Source organism: Oncorhynchus keta, chromosome 26 (genome assembly GCF_023373465.1).
Source record: "Oncorhynchus keta strain PuntledgeMale-10-30-2019 chromosome 26, Oket_V2, whole genome shotgun sequence".
In the NCBI taxonomy this organism is placed as follows: Eukaryota; Metazoa; Chordata; class Actinopteri; order Salmoniformes; family Salmonidae; genus Oncorhynchus; species Oncorhynchus keta.
The window spans coordinates 39,303,882-39,325,706 of record NC_068446.1 but is presented as its reverse complement, the minus strand read 5'-3'; the positions used below and the strand labels follow the sequence as shown (position 1 = coordinate 39,325,706).

Genomic DNA, 21,825 nt, shown 5'->3' with positions numbered 1-21,825 from the left:
ACTGTCAGATCTATCACTATATACTAGTCAACATGGTTTACTGTCAGATCTATCACTATATACTAGTCAACATGGTTTACTGTCAGATCTATCACTATATACTAGTCATCACTATATACTAGTCAACATGGTTAACTGTCAGATCTATCACTATATACTAGTCAACATGGTTTACTGTCAGATCTATCACTATATACTAGTCAACATGGTTTACTGTCAGATCTATCACTATATACTAGTCAACATGGTTAACTGTCAGATCTATCACTATATACTAGTCAACATGGTTTACTGTCAGATCTATCACTATATACTAGTCATGACTATATACTAGTCAACACTATATACTAGTCAACATGGTTTACTGTCAGATCTATCACTATATACTAGTCAACATGGTTAACTGTCAGATCTATCACTATATACTAGTCAACATGGTTTACTGTCAGATCTATCACTATATACTAGTCAACATGGTTTACTGTCAGATCTATCACTATATACTAGTCAACATGGTTAACTGTCAGATCACTATATACTAGTCAACATGGTTAACTGTCAGATCTATCACTATATACTATACCCCGAATAGTAGCACTGTAGAAACTATTACACTCAACGGAACGACTTGATTAGTGTAGTGTCAACAACGCAGCTACTGCCAGCTAGCCTACTTCAGCAGTACTGTATCATTTTAATCATTTTAGTCAATAAGATTCTTGCTACGTAAGCTTAACTTTCTGAACATTCGAGACGTGTAGTCCACTTGTCATTCCAATCTCCTTGCATTAGCGTAGCCTCTTCTGTAGCCTGTCAACTATGTGTCTGTCTATCCCTGTTCTCTCCTCTCTGCACAGACCATACAAACGCTCCACACCGCGTGGCCGCGGACACCCTAATCTGGTGGTCCCAGCGCGTACGACCCACGTGGAGTTCCAGGTCTCCGGTAGCCTCTGGAACTGCCGATCTGCGGCCAACAAGGCAGAGTTCATCTCAGCCTATGCCTCCCTCCAGTCCCTCGACTTCTTGGCACTGACGGAAACATGGATCACCACAGATAACACTGCTACTCCTACTGCTCTCTCCTCGTCCGCCCACGTGTTCTCGCACACCCCGAGAGCTTCTGGTCAGCGGGGTGGTGGCACCGGGATCCTCATCTCTCCCAAGTGGTCTTTCTCTCTTTCTCCCCTTACCCATCTGTCTATCGCCTCCTTTGAATTCCATGCTGTCACAGTTACCAGCCCTTTCAAGCTTAACATCCTTATCATTTATCGCCCTCCAGGTTCCCTTGGAGAGTTCATCAATGAGCTTGATGCCTTGATAAGCTCCTTTCCTGAGGACGGCTCACCTCTCACAGTTCTGGGCGACTTTAACCTCCCCACGTCTACCTTTGACTCATTCCTCTCTGCCTCCTTCTTTCCACTCCTCTCCTCTTTGACCTCACCCTCTCACCTTCCCCCCCTACTCACAAGGCAGGCAATACGCTTGACCTCATCTTTACTAGATGCTGTTCTTCCACTAACCTCATTGCAACTCCTCCAAGTCTCCGACCACTACCTTGTATCCTTTTCCCTCTCGCTCTCATCCAACACTTCCCACACTGCCCCTACTCGGATGGTATCGCGCCGTCCCAACCTTCGCTCTCTCTCCCCGCTACTCTCTCCTCTTCCATCCTATCATCTCTTCCCTCTGCTCAAACTTTCTCCAACCTATCTCCTGATTCTGCCTCCTCAACCCTCCTCCTCCCTTTCTGCATCCTTTGACTCTCTATGTCCCCTATCCTCCAGGCCGGCTCGGTCCTCCCCTCCCGCTCCGTGGCTCGACGACTCATTGCGAGCTCACAGAACAGGGCTCCGGGCAGCCGAGCGGAAATGGAGGAAAACTCGCCTCCCTGCGGACCTGGCATCCTTTCACTCCCTCCTCTCTACATTTTCCTCCTCTGTCTCTGCTGCTAAAGCCACTTTCTACCATTCTAAATTCCAAGCATCTGCCTCTAACCCTAGGAAGCTCTTTGCCACCTTCTCCTCCCTCCTGAATCCCCCCCCTCCTCCCTCTCTGCAGATGACTTCGTCAACCATTTTGAAAAGAAGGTCGACGACATCCGATCCTCGTTTGCTAAGTCAAACGACACCGCTGGTTCTGCTCACACTGCCCTACCCTATGCTCTGACCTCTTTCTCCCCTCTCTCCAGATGAAATCTCGCGTCTTGTGACGGCCGGCCGCCCAACAACCTGCCCGCTTGACCCTATCCCTCCTCTCTTCTCCAGACCATTTCTGGAGACCTTCTCCCTTACCTCACCTCGCTCATCAACTCATCCCTGACCGCTGGCTACGTCCCTTCCGTCTTCAAGAGAGCGAGAGTTGCACCCCTTCTGAAAAAACCTACACTCGATCCCTCCGATGTCAACAACTACAGACCAGTATCCCTTCTCTCTTTTCTCTCCAAAACTCTTGAGCGTGCCGTCCTTGGCCAGCTCTACCGCTATCTCTCTCAGAATGACCTTCTTGATCCAAATCAGTCAGGTTTCAAGACTAGTCATTCAACTGAGACTGCTCTTCTCTGTATCACGGAGGCGCTCCGCACTGCTAAAGCTAACTCTCTCTCCTCTGCTCTCATCCTTCTAGACCTATCGGCTGCCTTCGATACTGTGAACCATCAGATCCTCCTCTCCACCCTCTCCGAGTTGGGCATCTCCGGCGCGGCCCACGCTTGATTGCGTCCTACCTGACGGGTCGCTCCTACCAGGTGGCGTGGCGAGAATCTGTCTCCTCACCACGCGCTCTCACCACTGGTGTCCCCCAGGGCTCTGTTCTAAGCCCTCTCTTATTCTCGCTATACACCAAGTCACTTGGCTCTGTCATAACCTCACATGGTCTCTCCTATCATTGCTATGCAGACGACACACAATTAATCTTCTCCTTTCCCCTTCTGATGACCAGGTGGCGAATCGCATCTCTGCATGTCTGGCAGACATATCAGTGTGGATGACGGATCACCACCTCAAGCTGAACCTCAGCAAGACGGAGCTCCTCTTCCTCCCGGGAAGGACTGCCCGTTCCATGATCTCGCCATCACGGTTGACAACTCCATTGTGTCCTCCTCCCAGAGCGCTAAGAACCTTGGCGTGATCCTGGACAACAAACACCTGTCGTTCTCAACTAACATCAAGGCGGTGTCCCGTTCCTGTAGGTTCATGCTCTACAACATCCGCAGAGTACGACCCTGCCTCACACAGGAAGCGGCGCAGGTCCTAATCCAGGCACTTGTCATCTCCCGTCTTGATTACTGCAACTCGCTGTTGGCTGGGCTCCCTGCCTGTGCCATTAAACCCCTACAACTCATCCAGAACGCCGCAGCCCGTCTGGTGTTCAACCTTCCCAAGTTCTCTCACGTCACCCCGCTCCTCCGCTCTCTCCACTGGCTTCCAGTTGAAGCTCGCATCCGCTACAAGACCATGGTGCTTGCCTACGGAGCTGTGAGGGGAACGGCACCTCAGTACCTCCAGGCTCTGATCAGGCCCTACACCCAAACAAGGGCACTGCGTTCATCCACCTCTGGCCTGCTCGCCTCCCTACCACTGAGGAAGTACAGTTCCCGCTCAGCCCAGTCAAAACTGTTCGCTGCTCTGGCCCCCAATGGTGGAACAAACTCCCTCACGACGCCAGGACAGCGGAGTCAATCACCACCTTCCGGAGACACCTGAAACCCCACCTCTTCAAGGAATACCTAGGATAGGGTAAGTAATCCTTCTCACCCCCCCCCCCCCTAAAAAGATTTAGATGCACTATTGTAAAGTGGCTGTTCCACTGGATGTCATAAGGTGTATGCACCAATTTGTAAGTCGCTCTGGATAAGAGCGTCTGCTAAATGACTTAAATGTAAATGTAAATGTACTAGTCAACATTATATACTAGTCAACATGGTTAACTGTCAGATCTATCACTATATACTAGTCAACATTATATACTAGTCAACATGGTTAACTGTCAGATCACTATATACTAGTCAACATGGTTAACTGTCAGATCTATCACTATATACTAGTCATCACTATATACTAGTCAACATGGTTAACTGTCAGATCACTATATACTAGTCAACATGGTTAACTGTCAGATCACTATATACACAGTTGAAGTAGGAAGTTTACATACACTTAGGTTGGAGTCATAAAAACTTGTTTTTCCACCACTCCACAAATTTCTTGTCAACAAACTATAGTTTTCACGCATGACACAAGTAGTTTTTCCAACAATTGTTGACAGATTATTTCACTGTATCACAATTCCAGTGGGTCAGAAGTTTACATACATTAAGTTGACTGTGCCTTTAAACAGCTTGGAAAATTCCAGAAAATTATGTCATTGCTTTAGAAGCTTCTGATAAATCATGTCAATTGGAGGTATTGACTCCAAGGTCAAGGCCTACCTTCAAACCCAGTGCCTCTTTGCTGGGAAAAATCAAAAGAAATCAGCCAAGACATCAAAAAAAATAATTGTCGACCTCCACAAGTCTGGTTCATCCTTGGGAGGAATAACCAAACACCTGAAGGTACCACGTTCATCTGTACAAACAATAGTACGCAAGTATAAACACCATGGGACCACACAACCATCATACCGCCCAGGAAGGAGACACGCTGTCTCCTAGAGATGAATGTACTTTTGTGCGAAAAGTGCAAACCAATCCCAGAACAACAGCAAAAGACCTTGTGAAGATGCTGGAGAAAACAGGTACAAAAGTATCTATATCCACAGAAAAATGAGCCCTATATCGACATAACCTGAAAGGCCGCTCAGTAAGGAAGAAGCCACTGCTCCAAAAACGCCATGAAAAAGCCAGACTACGTTTGCAACTGCACATGGGGACGAAGACCATACTTTTTGGAGAAATGTCCTCTGGTCTGATGAAACAAAAATGGAACTGTTTGGCCATAATGACCATCGTTATGTTTGGAGGAAAAGGGGGAGGCTTGCAAACCGACGAACAGCACCCCAACCATGAAGCATGGGGGTGGCAGCATCATGTTGTGGGGGTGCTTTGCTGCAAGAAGGACGTGCACTTCACAAAATATATGGCATCATGAGGCAGGAAAATTGTTTGGATATATTGAAGCAACATCTCAAGACATCAGTCAGGAAGTTAAAGCTTGGTCGCAAATGGGTCTTCTAAATGGACAATGACCCCAGGCATACTTCCAAAGTTGTGGCAAAATGGCTTAAGGACAACAAAGTCAAGGTATTGGAGTGGCCATCACAACACCCTGACCTCAATCCTATAGAACATTTGTGGGCAGAACTGAAAAAGCATGTGCGAGCAAGGAGGCCTACAAACCTGACTCAGGTACACCAGCTCTGTCAGGAGGAATGGGCCAAAATTCACCCAAATTATTGTGGGAAGATTGTGAAAGGCTACCCGAAACATTTGAACCAAGTTAAACAATTTAAAGTCAATGCTACCAAATACTAATTGAGTGTATGTAAACTTCTGACCCCACTGGGAATGTGATGAAAGATATAAAAGCTGAAGTAAATTACTCTACTATTATTCTGACATTTCACATTCTTAATAATAAAAGTGGTGATCCTAACTGACCTAAGACAGGGAATTTTTACTAGGATTAAATGTCAGGAATGATGAAAAACTGAGTTTAAATCTATTTGACTGTACTAGTCAACATGGTTTACTGTCAGATGTGCTACCATATACTAGTCAACATTAACGAAGATAATGTTTCGAATGACTGATCCTAGAGAGTCATGAAACTTTCACTGCACACAGAGGGGAATGACATCGTTCAATCTATGTAAAAAGGGCAAGAAATGTGACAAGGTCAACCACATTCATCAATGCAATGAGTCTCAGAGAATAAAACACATTTGACATTTGTCAGAATTAAAAAGTATGTCCAAGTCTTCTCTGCACTGATATGGAAACAAACAGACTGGTGGAAGTTATTCCCTTGTAGGCAGCCACAATATATTGCTTTGACCTATCCTCCATAAAGTGTCTCTTCCTTGCCCTGCTAGACTAGATCAGTAGATAAGGGAGAGATACCCTGCTAGACTTGATCAGTAGATAGGAGATACTTTACTATGGAGATAATCTGCTAGACTAGATCAGTAGATAAGGGAGAGATACTCTGCTAGACTAGATTAGTAGATAAGGGAGAGATACCCTGCTGGACTAGAACAGTAGATTAGAGATACTTTACTATGGAGATATCCTGCTAGACTAGAACAGTAGATTAGAGATACTTTACTATGGAGATATCCTGCTAGACTAGAACAGTAGATTAGAGATACTTTACTGTGGAGATATCCTGCTAGACTAGAACAGTAGATTAGAGATACTTTACTGTGGAGATATCCTGCTAGACTAGAACAGTAGATTAGAGATACTTTACTATGGAGATATCCTGCTAGACTAGAACAGTAGATAAGAGATACTTTACTATGGAGATATCCTGCTAGACTAGATCAGGATCATGTTCATTAGGAACTGCACCAGATTATTATCACAATTTGCAAAGCAGAGAAAAAGCCTCTCATTATACAACACCAGGTAGTCTCTTGGCTTCAGTTAGTTTTCTTCTGTTTTTATGCTTAAAGAACACGAGCCAGACAGTGGTATTGGAACCTGACTGTTGTACCGTACTGACCTCAATCCAGGGGTTCCTGTCATAGGAGGCTGAGGTCCAGGCGTTAACCAGGCCCTTGTTGTTGAGGCGTGCCAGCTCAGACCCCCAGCGCTGCAGGCCCAGGAATCCGTAGTGCACCGACGAGGCCGAGATCTGAGACTCAGCAATGCCTCCGCCCTCCATTCCCAACAGAGAGATACAACCTGAGTGACGGACAGAGACAGACGTCAGAAAAACAGACAGACAGGACAGATGCACTCAGATGCAATAGATAGAGAAACTAAAAAAAAAAAGGTAACATATACTTAAGACGGTCTGGTTAATTATTTCATACAGTATGGACACATACACGCCCCACAAAGTCAGGCAGACTGCATCCAGCCCAAGCGTAGTCCACTGACTGAACTACAGTAGCTCCTACCACTGTCCCACACAGCCATAATTCAGGCTGACGGACAAAAATATTGACCATCTTAAAGCATCCCAACTCTTTTGCTTAAGAACATCAATTTAACTTAAAATTAAAATAAAATAACCTAGGCCAGCTTTGGACGGTCCCACAAACTACATTAATGTATTTCTTAATCACATTCAGGCTAATGCATTTTATTGCACTTAGAAATAACATGGCAGATTGCAGCTAATAGAGAACCAGTGTGTGTGTGTGTGTGTGTGTGTGTGTGAGTGAGATAGAGAATGGTACTCACGCAGTTGGCAGTGCTTGCCCACGTAGGGGGACGGACAGCGGCAGTTGAAGTCTCCATTCAGGTCCCTACAGGAGCCACCGTTTTGGCACGGCTGGTTGGCACAGTCATTCACATCTGGAGAGAGACATCATGATCACTATCAGGCACTGGCATTCCATATGTACAATCAACAGAACAGAATAAAGTATGAGTAAGATAAGGACAGAATAAAGTATGAGTAAGATAAGGACAGAATAAAGTATGAGTAAGATAAGGACAGAATAAAGTATGAGTAAGATAAGGACAGAATAAAGTATGAGTAAGATAAGGACAGAATAAAGTATGAGTAAGATAAGGACAGAATAAGTACTCCAATTCCAACATACGCTTTTCCTGAATCTAAAATATATATATTTTGTTTTAGTTATTTAACTTGGCAAGTCAGTTGAGAACACATTCTTATTTACGTTGACGGCCTACCAAACCCTAACGATGCTGGGACAATTGTGCGCCGCCCTACGGGACTGCCAATCATGGCCGGTTTTGATACAGCCTGGAATCTAAAAAGGGTCTGAAGTCACGTTTCGAGCACTGAGATGCAGTCGTTAGATGGAGAAAAAAAATATATGTTCTAAACCTGATAAATGTGTTAATAAAAGCAAAGACCTATCTGAACAGCCAAATTGGCTCAGATGAGCAGTTGTGTGGTCCAAATCTCTGCAACTCCCTGAAATAACCCTAGATGGCACGCTTTCCAACAGTATACAACTGGAAGTGTACGTTTTAGAGAGGGTGCTTGGCAACCGGCTGCACCCTAGGAGGACAGCTTGTATTCAGAAAAATGGAATGAGAACACACACTTTTTAATCCCTCGCCCGCAAGATTTGATTAAACTTCCTTTGAACACAGCTCTAGATTGACAGTGTGTGTGTGTCCCCGAAATGGTAGCATATTCCCCATGGGCTCTGGTCAAAAGTAGTGCACTACATAGCACCCTATTCCCCATAGGGCTCTGGTCAACAGTAGTGCACTACATAGCACCCTATTCCCCATAGGGCTCTGGTCAAAAGTAGTGCACTACATAGCACCCTATTCCCCATAGGGCTCTGGTCAACAGTAGTGCACTACATAGCACCCTATTCCCCATAGGGCTCTGGTCAAAAGTAGTGCACTACATATGGAGCCGTTTCAGACAACACGTTTACCATATCTGTGTAGAATATGACCCAAATCTCCCTAGTAGCCATCAGTGAAGAGTGTGATTCTGTGCCAGGCAGGCACCCACGAGTGAGGCACACACACACACACACACACACACACAGAGGGTTACACACAGCCTCAATTTTGCCAGACCCCAGGAAGTGTAGCTGCTGCCATAATGGGGATCCATAGTAAATACACACTGTTACTCATAACCAGTGGTGAAAAAAAAGTTGCCATACCGGAGTAAAAGTATAGATATCTGAATAGAAAATGACTCAAGTAAAAGTGAAAGTCACCCAGTAAAATACTACTTGAGTAAACGTCGAAAAGTGTCTGGTTTTAATACGTATTTAAGTACAGTGGTGGAAAAAGTACGCAATTGTCATGCTTCGTTTGCTTATAACCCCACCCCCAAAAAGATCCTCACTCTCAACTTAACACATGTAAATATTTGTATGAACAACATATGATTCAGCAACTGAGACATAAACTGAACAAGTTCCACAGACATGTGACTGACAGAAATGGAATAATGTGTCCATGAACAAATTGGGGGGTCAAAATCAAAGGTAACAGTCAGTATCTGATGTGGCCACCAGCTGCATTAAGTTCTGCAGGGCATATCCTCCTCATGGACTGCACCAGATTTTTTGGTTCTTGCTGGGAGATGTTACCTGGACATTTCTGGGGGAAATGGCCCTAGCCTTCACCCTCCAATCCAACAGGTCCCAGACATGCGCAATGGGATTGAGATCCGGGCTCGTCGCTGGCCATGGCAGAACACTGACATTCCTGTCTTGCAGGAAATCACTCACAGAACAAGCAGTATGGCATTGTCATGCTGGAGGTTCATGTCAGGATGAGCCCGCAGGAAGTGTACCACATGAGTGAGGAGGATGTCTTCCCTGTAACACACAGTGTTGAGATTTGCCTTCAAAGACAACAAGCTCAGTCTGATGATGCTGTGACACACCACCCCAGGCCATGACGGACCCTCCACCTCCAAATCGATCCCACTCCGGTGTACAGGCCTCGGTGTAACAGTCATTCCTTCGACAATAAACGTGAATCCAAACATCACCTCTGGTGAGACAAAACCGCGACTCGCCAGTGTCTGGTCCAGCGACGGTGGAGTTTGCCACAGAGGCAGTAGGGTTGACAATGTGTTATATTGACATGCGTGTGTACTGGACCATATTGCTGTCATGCCTGAGCATTTATAACGTACTAAGTGCTTTTGGGTGTCAGGGGAAATGTATGGGAGGAATGTAGTGGAGTAAAACATGGTGGTCTGCGCCTTAGCAATCTCACTGGAATTAAAGACCTACTGAATTAGTCATTATTGAAAAAGATCGCAATAATACCGCACATCACTAAATAGGACTACTTAATGTTAGATACCTCACTTCCAAGGCAGTCATAGTTCAAGCCTGATGAATTTACTGTGTTTAATAAGGCCTCTCCTCCTGGTTACACTAGTGACCATATCCCCTCGCTCATCCCGCAAAGGCGGAGGTGTTGCTAACATTTGACAGCAAATTTCAATTGAAGTCCACAGACACACTCCAAAAGTGTTTCGGAGTCATCATTGACTCCGTGTGATTAGTCCAACATGTCTCTGGACTTACTCATTGCCACAATCATACCCTGGCTCTAGTTTTGTCCCACGGAATAGATATTGTAGATCAAAATAATTTACCTCAGAATCCTGCACTATCGGACCACCATCTCAGTACGTTTGCAAACAAATAATTTGCTCACACCCAAACCAAGGATTCAAAAGGTGCGCTATAAATTCTGACAATAGAAAGACTAGATATCCTTTCGGACTCCACCTACCCAAAGACATCGGAGTACAAAAATCAGTTAATGTTGCGTAAAAACCAAAAAGAAATTGACACAAGAAAATCGCTCCCTGGTATACAGAAAATACCTGAGCCCTGAAGCAAGCTCCCAGACAATAGTCACAAGAAAATAGCTCCCTGGTATACAGAAAATACCTGAGCCCTGAAGCAAGCTCCCAGACAATAGTCACAAGAAAATAGCTCCCTGGTATACAGAAGACACCAGAGCCCTGAAGCAAGCTCCCAGACAATAGTCACAAGAAAATAGCTCCCTGGTATACAGAAGACACCCGAGCCCTGACGCAAGCTCCCAGACAATCGGAAATAAAATGGCGCTCCACCAAACTGGAAGTCTTCCGGCTAGCTTGGAAAGACAGTAGCGTGCAATATCGAAAAGCCCTCGCTTTTGCTCGATCAGCCTACAATTCCAACCAGATTGAGGAGAGTAAAAACAAAAATCAAACATTTTTGATACTGTCGTAATGCTAACTAAAAAGTTTCATTCCCCAAGTGAAGATGGCCTTCACTTCAGCAGTGATGAATATATGAACTTCTTCCAAGATCATGACCATTAGAAAGCAAAATTACGGTCTCCTTTTTGAATATGAGCATTACCTCAGGAGTAAATGTCAGTTGGCTTTTCATAGCCGAGCGTTCAAAGGTAGAGGGAGGTAAAGAGGGAGGTAGAGGGAGAGAGCACATCCTGTGAACAGGAAAGGGTTCCATGGCCGCAGGCAGAACAGCAGAAACTGGACCAAAGATTACGATAACTAACCCTTTCATCTTTGGTGTTAGCTAGCTCGCTACATTAGCTCCAAAGCTAGCTAGCTGGCTAGATAAACACGGTGCTAAGATATCAGATAGGAGCTCAAATATCCAACGTAGCTAGCTAACGTTAGCTTGTTATAATTTTGAACATGCACCATCTTTCCATCAACAAGCCATCTGACTTGCAGTGTAACGTTGAGTTTTAAGACTAAAGGACTTAAATTGACCCAGTTTTTTCAAATGTTGTTGTCGTTATGTAGTGAGATTGGTAAAAACAAAGTCAAATGTATTGTTTGATTTTAAAATGATAGAGCAGCACAGGTCTATTCCTTTAGTGTTGCGGAGGTCTATTCCTTTAGTGTTGCGGAGGTCTGTTCCTTTAGTGTTGCGGAGGTCTATTCCTTTAGTGTTGTTCAGGTCTATTCCTTTAGTGTTGTTCCTTTAGTGTTGCGGAGGTCTATTCCTTTAGTGTTGCGGAGGTCTATTCCTTTAGTGTTGCGGAGGTCTAGTGGTGCGGAGGTCTATTCCTTTAGTGTTGTTCCTTTAGTGTTGCGGAGGTCTATTCCTTTAGTGTTGCGGAGGTCTATTCCTTTAGTGTTGCGCAGGTCTAGTGGTGCGGAGGTCTATTCCTTTAGTGTTGCGGAGGTCTATTCCTTTAGTGTTGCGGAGGTCTATTCCTTTAGTGTTGCGGAGGTCTATTCCTTTAGTGTTGTTCAGGTCTATTCCTTTAGTGTTGTTCCTTTAGTGTTGCGGAGGTCTATTCCTTTAGTGTTGCGGAGGTCTATTCCTTTAGTGTTGCGGAGGTCTAGTGGTGCGGAGGTCTATTCCTTTAGTGTTGTTCCTTTAGTGTTGCGGAGGTCTATTCCTTTAGTGTTGCGGAGGTCTATTCCTTTAGTGTTGCGGAGGTCTAGTGGTGCGGAGGTCTATTCCTTTAGTGTTGCGGAGGTCTATTCCTTTAGTGTTGCGGAGGTCTATTCCTTTAGTGTTGCGGAGGTCTATTCCTTTAGTGTTGCGGAGGTCTAGTGGTGCGGAGGTCTATTCCTTTAGTGTTGCGGAAGTCTATTCCTTTAGTGTTGCGGAGGTCTATTCCTTTAGTGTTGCGGAGGTCTAGTGGTGCGGAGGTCTGTTCCTTTAGTGTTGCGGAGGTCTATTCCTTTAGTGTTGTTCAGGTCTATTCCTTTAGTGTTGTTCCTTTAGTGTTGCGGAGGTCTATTCCTTTAGTGTTGCGGAGGTCTATTCCTTTAGTGTTGCGGAGGTCTAGTGGTGCGGAGGTCTATTCCTTTAGTGTTGCGGAGGTCTATTCCTTTAGTGTTGCGGAGGTCTATTCCTTTAGTGTTGCGGAAGTCTATTCCTTTACTGTTGCGGAGGTCTATTCCTTTAGTGTTGCGGAGGTCTAGTGGTGCGGAGGTCTATTCCTTTAGTGTTGCGGAGGTCTATTCCTTTAGTGTTGCGGAGGTCTATTCCTTTAGTGTTGCGGAGGTCTATTCCTTTAGTGTTGCGGAGGTCTATTCCTTTAGTGTTGCGGAGGTCTATTCCTTTAGTGTTGCGGAGGTCTATTCCTTTAGTGTTGCGGAGGTCTATTCCTTTAGTGTGACAGAGGTCTATTCCTTTAGTGTTGTTCCTTTAGTGTTGCGGAGGTCTGTTCCTTTAGTGTTGCGGAGGTCTAGTGGTGCGGAGGTCTATTCCTTTAGTGTTGCGGAGGTCTATTCCTTTAGTGTTGCGGAGGTCTATTCCTTTAGTGTTGCGGAGGTCTATTCCTTTAGTGTTGCGGAGGTCTAGTGGTGCGGAGGTCTATTCCTTTAGTGTTGCGGAGGTCTATTCCTTTAGTGTTGCGGAGGTCTATTCCTTTAGTGTTGCGGAGGTCTGTTCCTTTAGTGTTGCGGAGGTCTGTTCCTTTAGTGTTGCGGAGGTCTGTTCCTTTAGTGTTGTTCAGGTCTATTCCTTTAGTGTTGTTCCTTTAGTGTTGCGGAGGTCTATTCCTTTAGTGTTGCGGAGGTCTATTCCTTTAGTGTTGCGGAGGTCTATTCCTTTAGTGTTGCGGAGGTCTATTCCTTTAGTGTTGCGGAGGTCTATTCCTTTAGTGTTGCGGAGGTCTATTCCTTTAGTGTTGCGGAGGTCTATTCCTTTAGTGTTGCGGAGGTCTATTCCTTTAGTGTTGCGGAGGTCTATTCCTTTAGTGTTGCGGAGGTCTATTCCTTTAGTGTTGCGGAGGTCTATTCCTTTAGTGTTGCGGAGGTCTATTCCTTTAGTGTTGCGGAGGTCTATTCCTTTAGTGTTGCGGAGGTCTATTCCTTTAGTGTTGCGGAGGTCTATTCCTTTAGTGTTGCGGAGGTCTATTCCTTTAGTGTTGCGGAGGTCTATTCCTTTAGTGTTGCGGAGGTCTATTCCTTTAGTGTTGCGGAGGTCTATTCCTTTAGTGTTGCAGAGGTCTATTCCTTTAGTGTTGCGGAGGTCTATTCCTTTAGTGTTGCGGAGGTCTATTCCTTTAGTGTTGCGGAGGTCTATTCCTTTAGTGTTCAAATCAAATTTATTTATATAGCCCTTCGTACATCAGCTGATATCTCAAAGTGCTGTACAGAAACCCAGCCTAAAACCCCAAACAGCAAACAATGCAGGTGTAAAAGCACGGGATTTGGGATTTGTACATTCATTTTGTGACTTGTAAAATTCATGATATAGAAGCCATATATTCTTCAAGAATCAAACTTATAAATTCCTCATGAGCTTATTAGATCAAAAGAGTGTGCTCAATTCTCTAACACCATCCCTCAGCTGTTGACCAAAACAAAATGACAGGGACAGTGCTCTATCCAATCCCAACAGTTCCAGGTCCGACAAGTTCCTGGCATGGGGGCACAGCTAGGGGGTGTCCCACTGGTAGTATGCACAGCCAAGTCTAGCCACACAACCGCCAAATTAAAGTATATGAAGTTGTAATTTGCTTTGTGAAAGCCTTTTGGGTACTGACAGATCCTGATAGTGTTGCAGAGGTCTATTCCTTTAGTGTTGCAGAGGTCTATTCCTTTAGTGTTGTGGAGGTCCCCGAGTCATGGCATGTTTATGTGATCCTATGCTCGCTGATAACGGGTTAAACTGGCCGGGTTAAACTGGCCATCTGTATTTAAAACGGGGAAATCTGGGATTTGTACATTCATTTTGTGACTTGTAAAATTCATGATATAAAAGCCATATATTCTTCAAGAATCAAACTTATAAATTCCTCATGAGCTTATTAGATCAAAAGAGTGTGCTCAATTCTCTAACACCATCCCTCAGCTGTTGACCAAAACAAAATGACAGGGACAGTGCTCTATCCAATCCCAACAGTTCCAGGTCCGACAAGTTCCTGGCATGGGGGCACAGCTAGGGGGTGTCCCACTGGTAGTATGCACAGCCAAGTCTAGCCACACAACCGCCAAATTAAAGTATATGAAGTTGTAATTTGCTTTGTGAAAGCCTTTTGGGTACTGACAAAAGACCTCAGAGGACCAAAAAGAAAGTCCTAGAATAGCCCTGGCTCCGACCGTGGTGTGAGGCCATGTGTTTTGCGTTATGACTGAGGGTTTTTAGAAAATGTCCTAAAATTAAAACATTGAGATTTGACAGTATATTGTAGGTCAGAGATCCTATAATTCAGGGTTACAGGGTTCTATAAGTAATTATATGACCATAATATTGTAGGTGGTCCGACCATAGACAATACTGTGTGACAGAGCATTACAAAAACATTATAGCAACTGAAAAGTAATTGTGTTGATGCTTAGTGCAACTGACCTGAACTGACCTGAACTGGTGTTAGCAAATTCCTTTCCATGACCAATTTAGGAAAATGGCCTCCCCTTGCTGAAAGGCTACCAGAAACGACTGTAAACAGAACAGTGTGACTTGCAGAAACTACTAAACAAAGTATTGAATCACAAAAATGCAAACACCCACAGACCTCCCCAGGGGGTGCAGAGCTTAATCTGTCCACTTTAGACTAGCTACATACTGTGTGTGGTTGAGGCACCTCCTAAAAACAACCAGAAATGAGTGAGTGGCAGGCATATAATCCCACTCTCTCTCTCTCACACACAAATCCAAACCTCTAATTACCGACACACACAATAATCTGTTGACAAACATCTCAAAATAACCAACACAGAATAAATCAGAGGCGATCACCAGTTTAACGTCTAAACTCGAGACCACTTCAGTCTCAGCTGCAGTCGTCTAATCTGATTTAGGTGCCGATGCTAAAGTGAGTAAACAGCGTCAGACACGGCTTTCAGTCTTGGTCACTGCCTCCCCATTGAAGCTTTCAGGCCAATTTCACACGGTGGGTAGAAGTGCTTGGCGTCAGACCTTTAGCGGAGGCTGTGACATTGTCAAGGCAGACTTCATTCACTTTTCTGCCTCCACTTCCCTCTTTACCCCGGCAACAGGGCAGCTGATGTCTTGGGAGTGCTGCGTTCGTGACCACTTTCCATTGGCTGGATGAGCATGAGAGAGAGAGTCCGGTTTGCGTGTACGGTGGGGTTTGCCATGTTTGTGTATACCAGTGTGTTTTAGAATGCAAGTGTGTGTATGAGTGTGAGGATGTCAACCTTTAAGCAGCAGGGCAGATGTTGCTACTGCTGTACGCATCCGGGTTGGCTGCTTTCCAAGAGCCTTACCGTCACAGAGCCTCGGTCGCCTTGTTCCCACCACACACTCTGATCCCAGCCTGTAGGAGCTGCCGAGGATGCGACTCACTCACTGCCCACACACACACTCTTTCTAGCACACACACACACAGAACACCTTCCCCAATACACACACTAATTACTGAGCAATACAAAAAATGTAAATACATAAAAAACAGGCATCAGGAGTTCGAAATGAGAAGTTTGGGGGCAGAGAAAGACAAGCCCAAGGAACCTCACATACATCCGCAGCCAAATGAATGATCTTTACAGTCCTCACAAAAACATTATTTAAGTAGCGTAAAAAGCTAGCTGACGCTTTACCTTGTCTTTTCTGGGAGGTGGGTAATGTACTAAGGAGTCAGAGCTTGGTTAAGTACTCTTTTGTGGTGCACATAGATAAACATTGCTGTGAACTTTTAAATTATTTATAGGGGCATGAACATTTAGGGGCATGAACATTTAGGAGTATGAATAGAATGTTGTCCCTGGCTGAAAAACGAAGAAGAAATCCGAACTGACAGATTGAACTGCATATTGCCCAGTAGGCAGTACCACAGAAGATTCACTTTGGTGTGAGGAGGGCGGGGGAAAACTGATAAGTGTTGTTGACATGATGGGACTGTTTCTGGTTTCTGTGACACGCTGCTGTGGACGACTCTGCAGATAAAAGGGATAAATAGTGTCGACAACTGCAGTCCTCTCTGTGCGTGTCCCTCTGCCCCACGGGCAGCATCAGCTAGCAGAAGGACCGAACACGTAGGAGCAAAGCGCCTGGATCCAAACCGAGAACAAGAGGGGAAAAGTACATTCCCTGCCTGAAGGGGACCATTTCATGGGTTGCACGTTTTGTCACAATGCCCATGGAACATTCCACTCAATGCTTTGTCAAATGTGCGCTGATGAAGATTCCATAAAAAGTGCATTACAGTGGCTTGGAAATAAAAGGACATTTATAAAATGGAGATAAATAATAAGCAGGAAAACCTTTTGGCATTATGTTGATGTCACCAGGTTGACTATATATGCAGTATAACATTAGCTAGCTAAATAAGATCTGAGGGGAGACCATACTATAACGACCATACTATAATGACAACATTGCCGTCTGTCGAAAGTAAATTTGCCGACATGATTTTGATGGCAAACTTTTGGGCCCAAATATAGATGGCTGTGGCGCCTGTAGAACATTCATAAGGTCCCGTGTCGCTCAGTTGATAGAGCATAGCACTTGCAGCGCCAGGGTTGTGGGTTCGATTCCCAGAGGGGACCAGTACAAAATAAGTATTACAATTCAAATGCATTTCCTCACTACTGTAAGTCGCTCTGGATAAGAGCATCTGCTAAATGAAGTAAATGTAAATAACAATGGCAATGACGCGTAGCTACCAGAAACTACTGTAAACAGAGCAAGTGTGGCTACCAGAAACTACTGTAAACAGAGCAAGTGTGGCTACCAGAAACTACTGTAAACAGAGCAAGTGTGGCTACCAGAAACTACTGTACACAGAATGCTACCAGAAACTACTGTACACAGAGCATGTGTGGCTACCAGAAACTACTGTACACAGAATGCTAGCAGAAACTACTGTAAACAGAGCAAGTGTGGCTAGCAGAAACTACTGTAAACAGAGCAAGTGTGGCTAGCAGAAACTACTGTAAACAGAGCAAGTGTGGCTAGCAGAAACTACTGTAAACAGAGCAAGTGTGGCTAGCAGAAACTACTGTAAACAGAGCAAGTGTGGCTAGCAGAAACTACTGTAAACAGAGCAAGTGTGGCTAGCAGAAACTACTGTAAACAGAGCAAGTGTGGCTAGCGGAAACTACTGTAAACAGAGCAAGTGTGGCTAGCAGAAACTACTGTAAACAGAGCAAGTGTGGCTAGTGGAAACTACTGTAAACAGAGCAAGTGTGGCTACCAGAATCTACTGTACACAGAATGCTAGCAGAAGTTACTGTAAATAGAGCATTTGAGTCACAGAAACGGGGGTGCAGAGCTTAACCTGTCCACTTCAGACTAGCCATATCCTGTGTGGTTGTGGCACCTCCTAAAAACAACCAGAAATCTGCCTGCCACTCACGGTCACACATATTCTCTCACACAAACCCCTAATTACCGACAAGCCATGGATAGCTCAACACATTGCATCATTGTGTTTGTCATAATCAACCACTTTTTAATCTGTAGACCTAATAATGTTCACCATGCATACTTTAAAACATTTGACCTTGATTTGTTTTTTTTAAAGCCGTACATTTGGGAACGTACATGTATACAATTCCTTCCAAACTAAATGAACTTTTCCCATATTTTGTGGTTGCTCCCTTTTTCTGTTACATAGCAGCACACAGTCACCACCTGTCTCTTATGTGCAGTGCTTTAGGCTGCTCGGGGGCCAAGCGTATGCTGCCAGCTGGAAGTTGAACCTTGCCATATCCGGAGAGACGCTCCCGTAAGGACAACAGCTGCTTGGGTTGAAAAACCCACTTACCGCCGCCTGGGCCCCCTACCGCCGCCTGGGCCCCCTACCGCCGCCTGGGCCCCCTACCGCCGCCTGGGCCCCCTACCGCCGCCTGGGCCCCTACCGCCGCCTGGGCCCCTACCGCCGCCTGGGCCCCCTACCGCCGCCTGGGCCCCCTACCGCCGCCTCAGCATCAACACCAATACCAGAATAACAGTTTTTTCTGTATCAACACCATGTCAGAAGAAATGGTTTTCTTCAAATCAAACGCCGAATACAACAAGTGTAGACTTTACCGTGAAATGTTTACTTACAAACCCTTAACAGTGCAGTTCAAGAAGAGTTAAGAATATATTTACCAAGTAGACAAATTAAAAGTTATAATAAAAAGTAACACAATAAGAATAACGAGGCTATATACAGGGGGCACCGGTACCGTGTCAGTGTGCGGGGGTACAGGTTAGTTGAGGTCATTTGTACATGTAAGTGGGGGTGAAGTGACTATGCATAGATAAACATTGAGTGGCAGCAGTGTACAAACGGGGGGGTGTAAATTGTCCAGTGGCGATTTTATTAAACTGTTCAGCAGTCTTATGGCTTGGGGGTAGAAGCTGTTGAGGAGCCTTTTGGTCCTAGACTTGGGCGCTCGGGTACCGCTTGCCGTGCGGTAGCTGGGGAAAAAACAATCTATAACTTGGGTGACTGGAGTCTGACACCACCTATTATAGAGGTCCTGGATGGCAGGAAGCTTGGCCCCAGTGATGTACTGGGCCGTTGGCACTACCCTCTGTAGCTCCTTAAGGTCTGTTGCTGAGCAGTTGCCATACCGGGTCAGGTTGCTCGATGGTGCAGCTGTAGAAACTTTTGAGGACCAGGGGACCCATGCCAAGTCTTTTCAGTCTCCCGAGGGAGAAAAGGTTTTGTCGTGCCCTCTTCACGACTGTCTTAGTGTGTTTGGACCATGTTAGTTCATTGGTGATGTGGACACCAAGACACTTGAAACACTCGACCCGCTCCACTACAGCCCCGTTGATGTTAATGTGGGCCTGTTCGGTCCACCTTTTCCTGTAGTCCACGATCAGCGTGGCAAACGTGTAGTTGCCTACTCTTACCACCTGGGGGCGGCCCATCAGGATGTCCAGGATCCAGTTGCAGAGGGAGGTGTTCAGTCCCAGTCCTTAGCTTAGTGATGAGCTTCGTGTGCACTGTGGTGTTGAACACTGAGCTGTAGTCAATGAATAGCATTCTCACATAGGTGTTCCTTTTGTCCAGGTGGGAAAGGGCAGTGTGAGGTGCGATTGCGTCATCTGTGGATCTGTTGGGGCGGTATGTGAATTGGAGTAGGTCTTGGGTGTCCGGGAGGATGCTGTTGATGTGAGCCATGACCAGCCTTCCAAAGCACTTCATGGCTCCCGACGTGAGTGCTTTGGGGCAGTAGTCATTTAGGCAGGTTACCTTCGCTTCCTTGGGCACAGGGATGATGGTGGTCTGCTTGAAACATGTTGTTATTATAGAGTCGGTCAGGGAGAGGTTGGAAATGTCAGTGAAGACACTTGCCAGTTGGTCCACGAATGCTTTGAGTACACGTCCTGGTAATCCATCTGGCCCAGTGGACATAGAGAAAGAATGGCAACCCATAGGGCCTCTATATTCAGCTATTAATAGGCTACATTTGGTCATTATGATATGTATTAAAAAGCTGTGTAATATAAGTTAGCAATGTAAGTCATTACTCTATTCTTTAGAATTACATTTCTCAAAATAGGACGCAGCCCCTTTAAGACAAATGTTCCAAAAGACAGACTGTCATGGCTACAGTAGGCTAGGGAAGACAAATGCTAGGTGTCTTTTTGTAGCCATCTTTTAGCAGACTATCAACAGTAGCCAGGATATTGCTAGTATTTTCACTATTGAAGGTTCACTTTTGTATATCACTTTCCTGAAAAAGTGAATAGTAGATTGATGGGCACTTCTTTTTGCTTTGGACAGCTCGCGTGTGCTGTGTGAAGGCATCAACTCATGTTGGCTACTGCTGCAGAAGTCAGCTGACTCTTACTGCCCTGGCAGAGGACCCTTACTGCCCTGGCAGAGGACTCTTACTGCCCTGGCAGAGGACTCTTACTGCCCTGGCAGAGGACTCTTACTGCCCTGGCAGAGGACTCTTACTGCCCTGGCAGAGGACTCTTACTGTTCTGGCAGTGGACTCCATCAAAGCCATCCTGGCACTTGCAGATGTACTCGCTGAAGACGTCCCCTCTGCGTTTCTGGCCAGTCACGTCGCAGAAGGCATCGTTCTTGCAGGGGTTTGGGTTGCAGGGCCCTGGGAAGCAAATAGAACTTATTATTAACTCTCATTGTACCAGGTAGGTGGGACCGCGATCACGTTCTCTTTCTACAGCAACGATTTGGGTCAAAGAGAGGCAAGGGAGGAGAATAGGGAAGAATAGCATTAGGGCAATACCTTGTAGTACAGAGACAGCCTCACAGAAGCTTCCTCTAACACTGCCCATGTACCATCTGTCGGAGTAACACCTTAAAATGAACCCTCAACACACCCATAGTGCTTCAGAAAGACTTGCTATAGGCCTTCATAACAGCTTGGGACTCCTTATAACTGGCCTACAAATAACTTTACAATTTAATAACTATACATGATACTAATTAAAATACCTAGCTATAATGGGACGGCAGGCAGCCTAGTGCTTAGAGCATTGGGGAAGTAACCGAAAAATCTGTCATTCTGCCCCTGAACAAGGCAATTAACCCACTGTTCCCCGGTAGGCAATCATTGTAAATATGAATGTTGTCAACTGACTTGCCTAGTTAAATTTTAAAAAATACATTTTTAAAATTATGCTTTTGTGCAGATATATTGCTCCGTTGCCCTTACCAGTCTCAGTGTCATTGCACGTGTCCCCAGTATAGCCATCAGGGCAGATACAGATGAAGGAGGATCTGGGGCCAGTCACACAGCTCCCCCCATTACTGCAGACATTTATCTCACAGTAGTCACCTGGGAGAGAGGAACAGTGACCAATATTTAATCAGGAAGCCTAAGTCAGAAGACCCTCTTTCCAAAACAAAGGTTAAAAAGGAAATTGGTTATTCAACAATGTATTCAATCGTTTACCCCGTAGTGGCACACAGATCAGCATTGACACAATGTTTTGTTGCCTTGTAATTCCTACAAAGAGGCCTGGCATTTCCTGGTGACTCAGTAATAGAGTTAACAACGCACTGACACCTACCACACTGTCTACTCCTATTAGGCCAGTGGACTTGATTTGGACAGGTCAAGAGATGACACAGCACTGACTGTCATGAGTGGCTTGTCTGATTGCGCTAGTCTGCTGACACAGCGTTTCAAGACACACAGATACTGGAGGTTTCCAGTCACTAATGAGTCTGGCTCCAGCCTGGTCAGTCCACAGTGTTTCGAGCTTTTGGCATGAGGCTCACGGGGGGAATTCAGACCGTGCCTCCCAATAATCTCTACTTTCTCCTGAAGTGTGCACTTGTACACTCCTCCCCCCACAGAAACCATTGGATTGGTGTAG

General features: G+C 45.4%; 1 pseudogene across 1 annotated transcript in view; it reads right to left on the bottom strand.

Moving 5' to 3' along the window:
* Nucleotides 1-21,825, bottom strand: part of LOC118359373 (EGF-like repeat and discoidin I-like domain-containing protein 3) — a 46,425-nt pseudogene that overhangs the window by 11,678 nt on the left and 12,922 nt on the right. The window contains exons 2-5 of the transcript XR_008080592.1: nucleotides 21,159-21,281; nucleotides 20,457-20,588; nucleotides 7,349-7,462; nucleotides 6,663-6,844 (exon numbers count right to left, since the gene is read on the bottom strand). The product of XR_008080592.1 is annotated as an EGF-like repeat and discoidin I-like domain-containing protein 3 (transcript). The remainder of the gene's footprint in view (nucleotides 1-6,662; nucleotides 6,845-7,348; nucleotides 7,463-20,456; nucleotides 20,589-21,158; nucleotides 21,282-21,825) is intronic.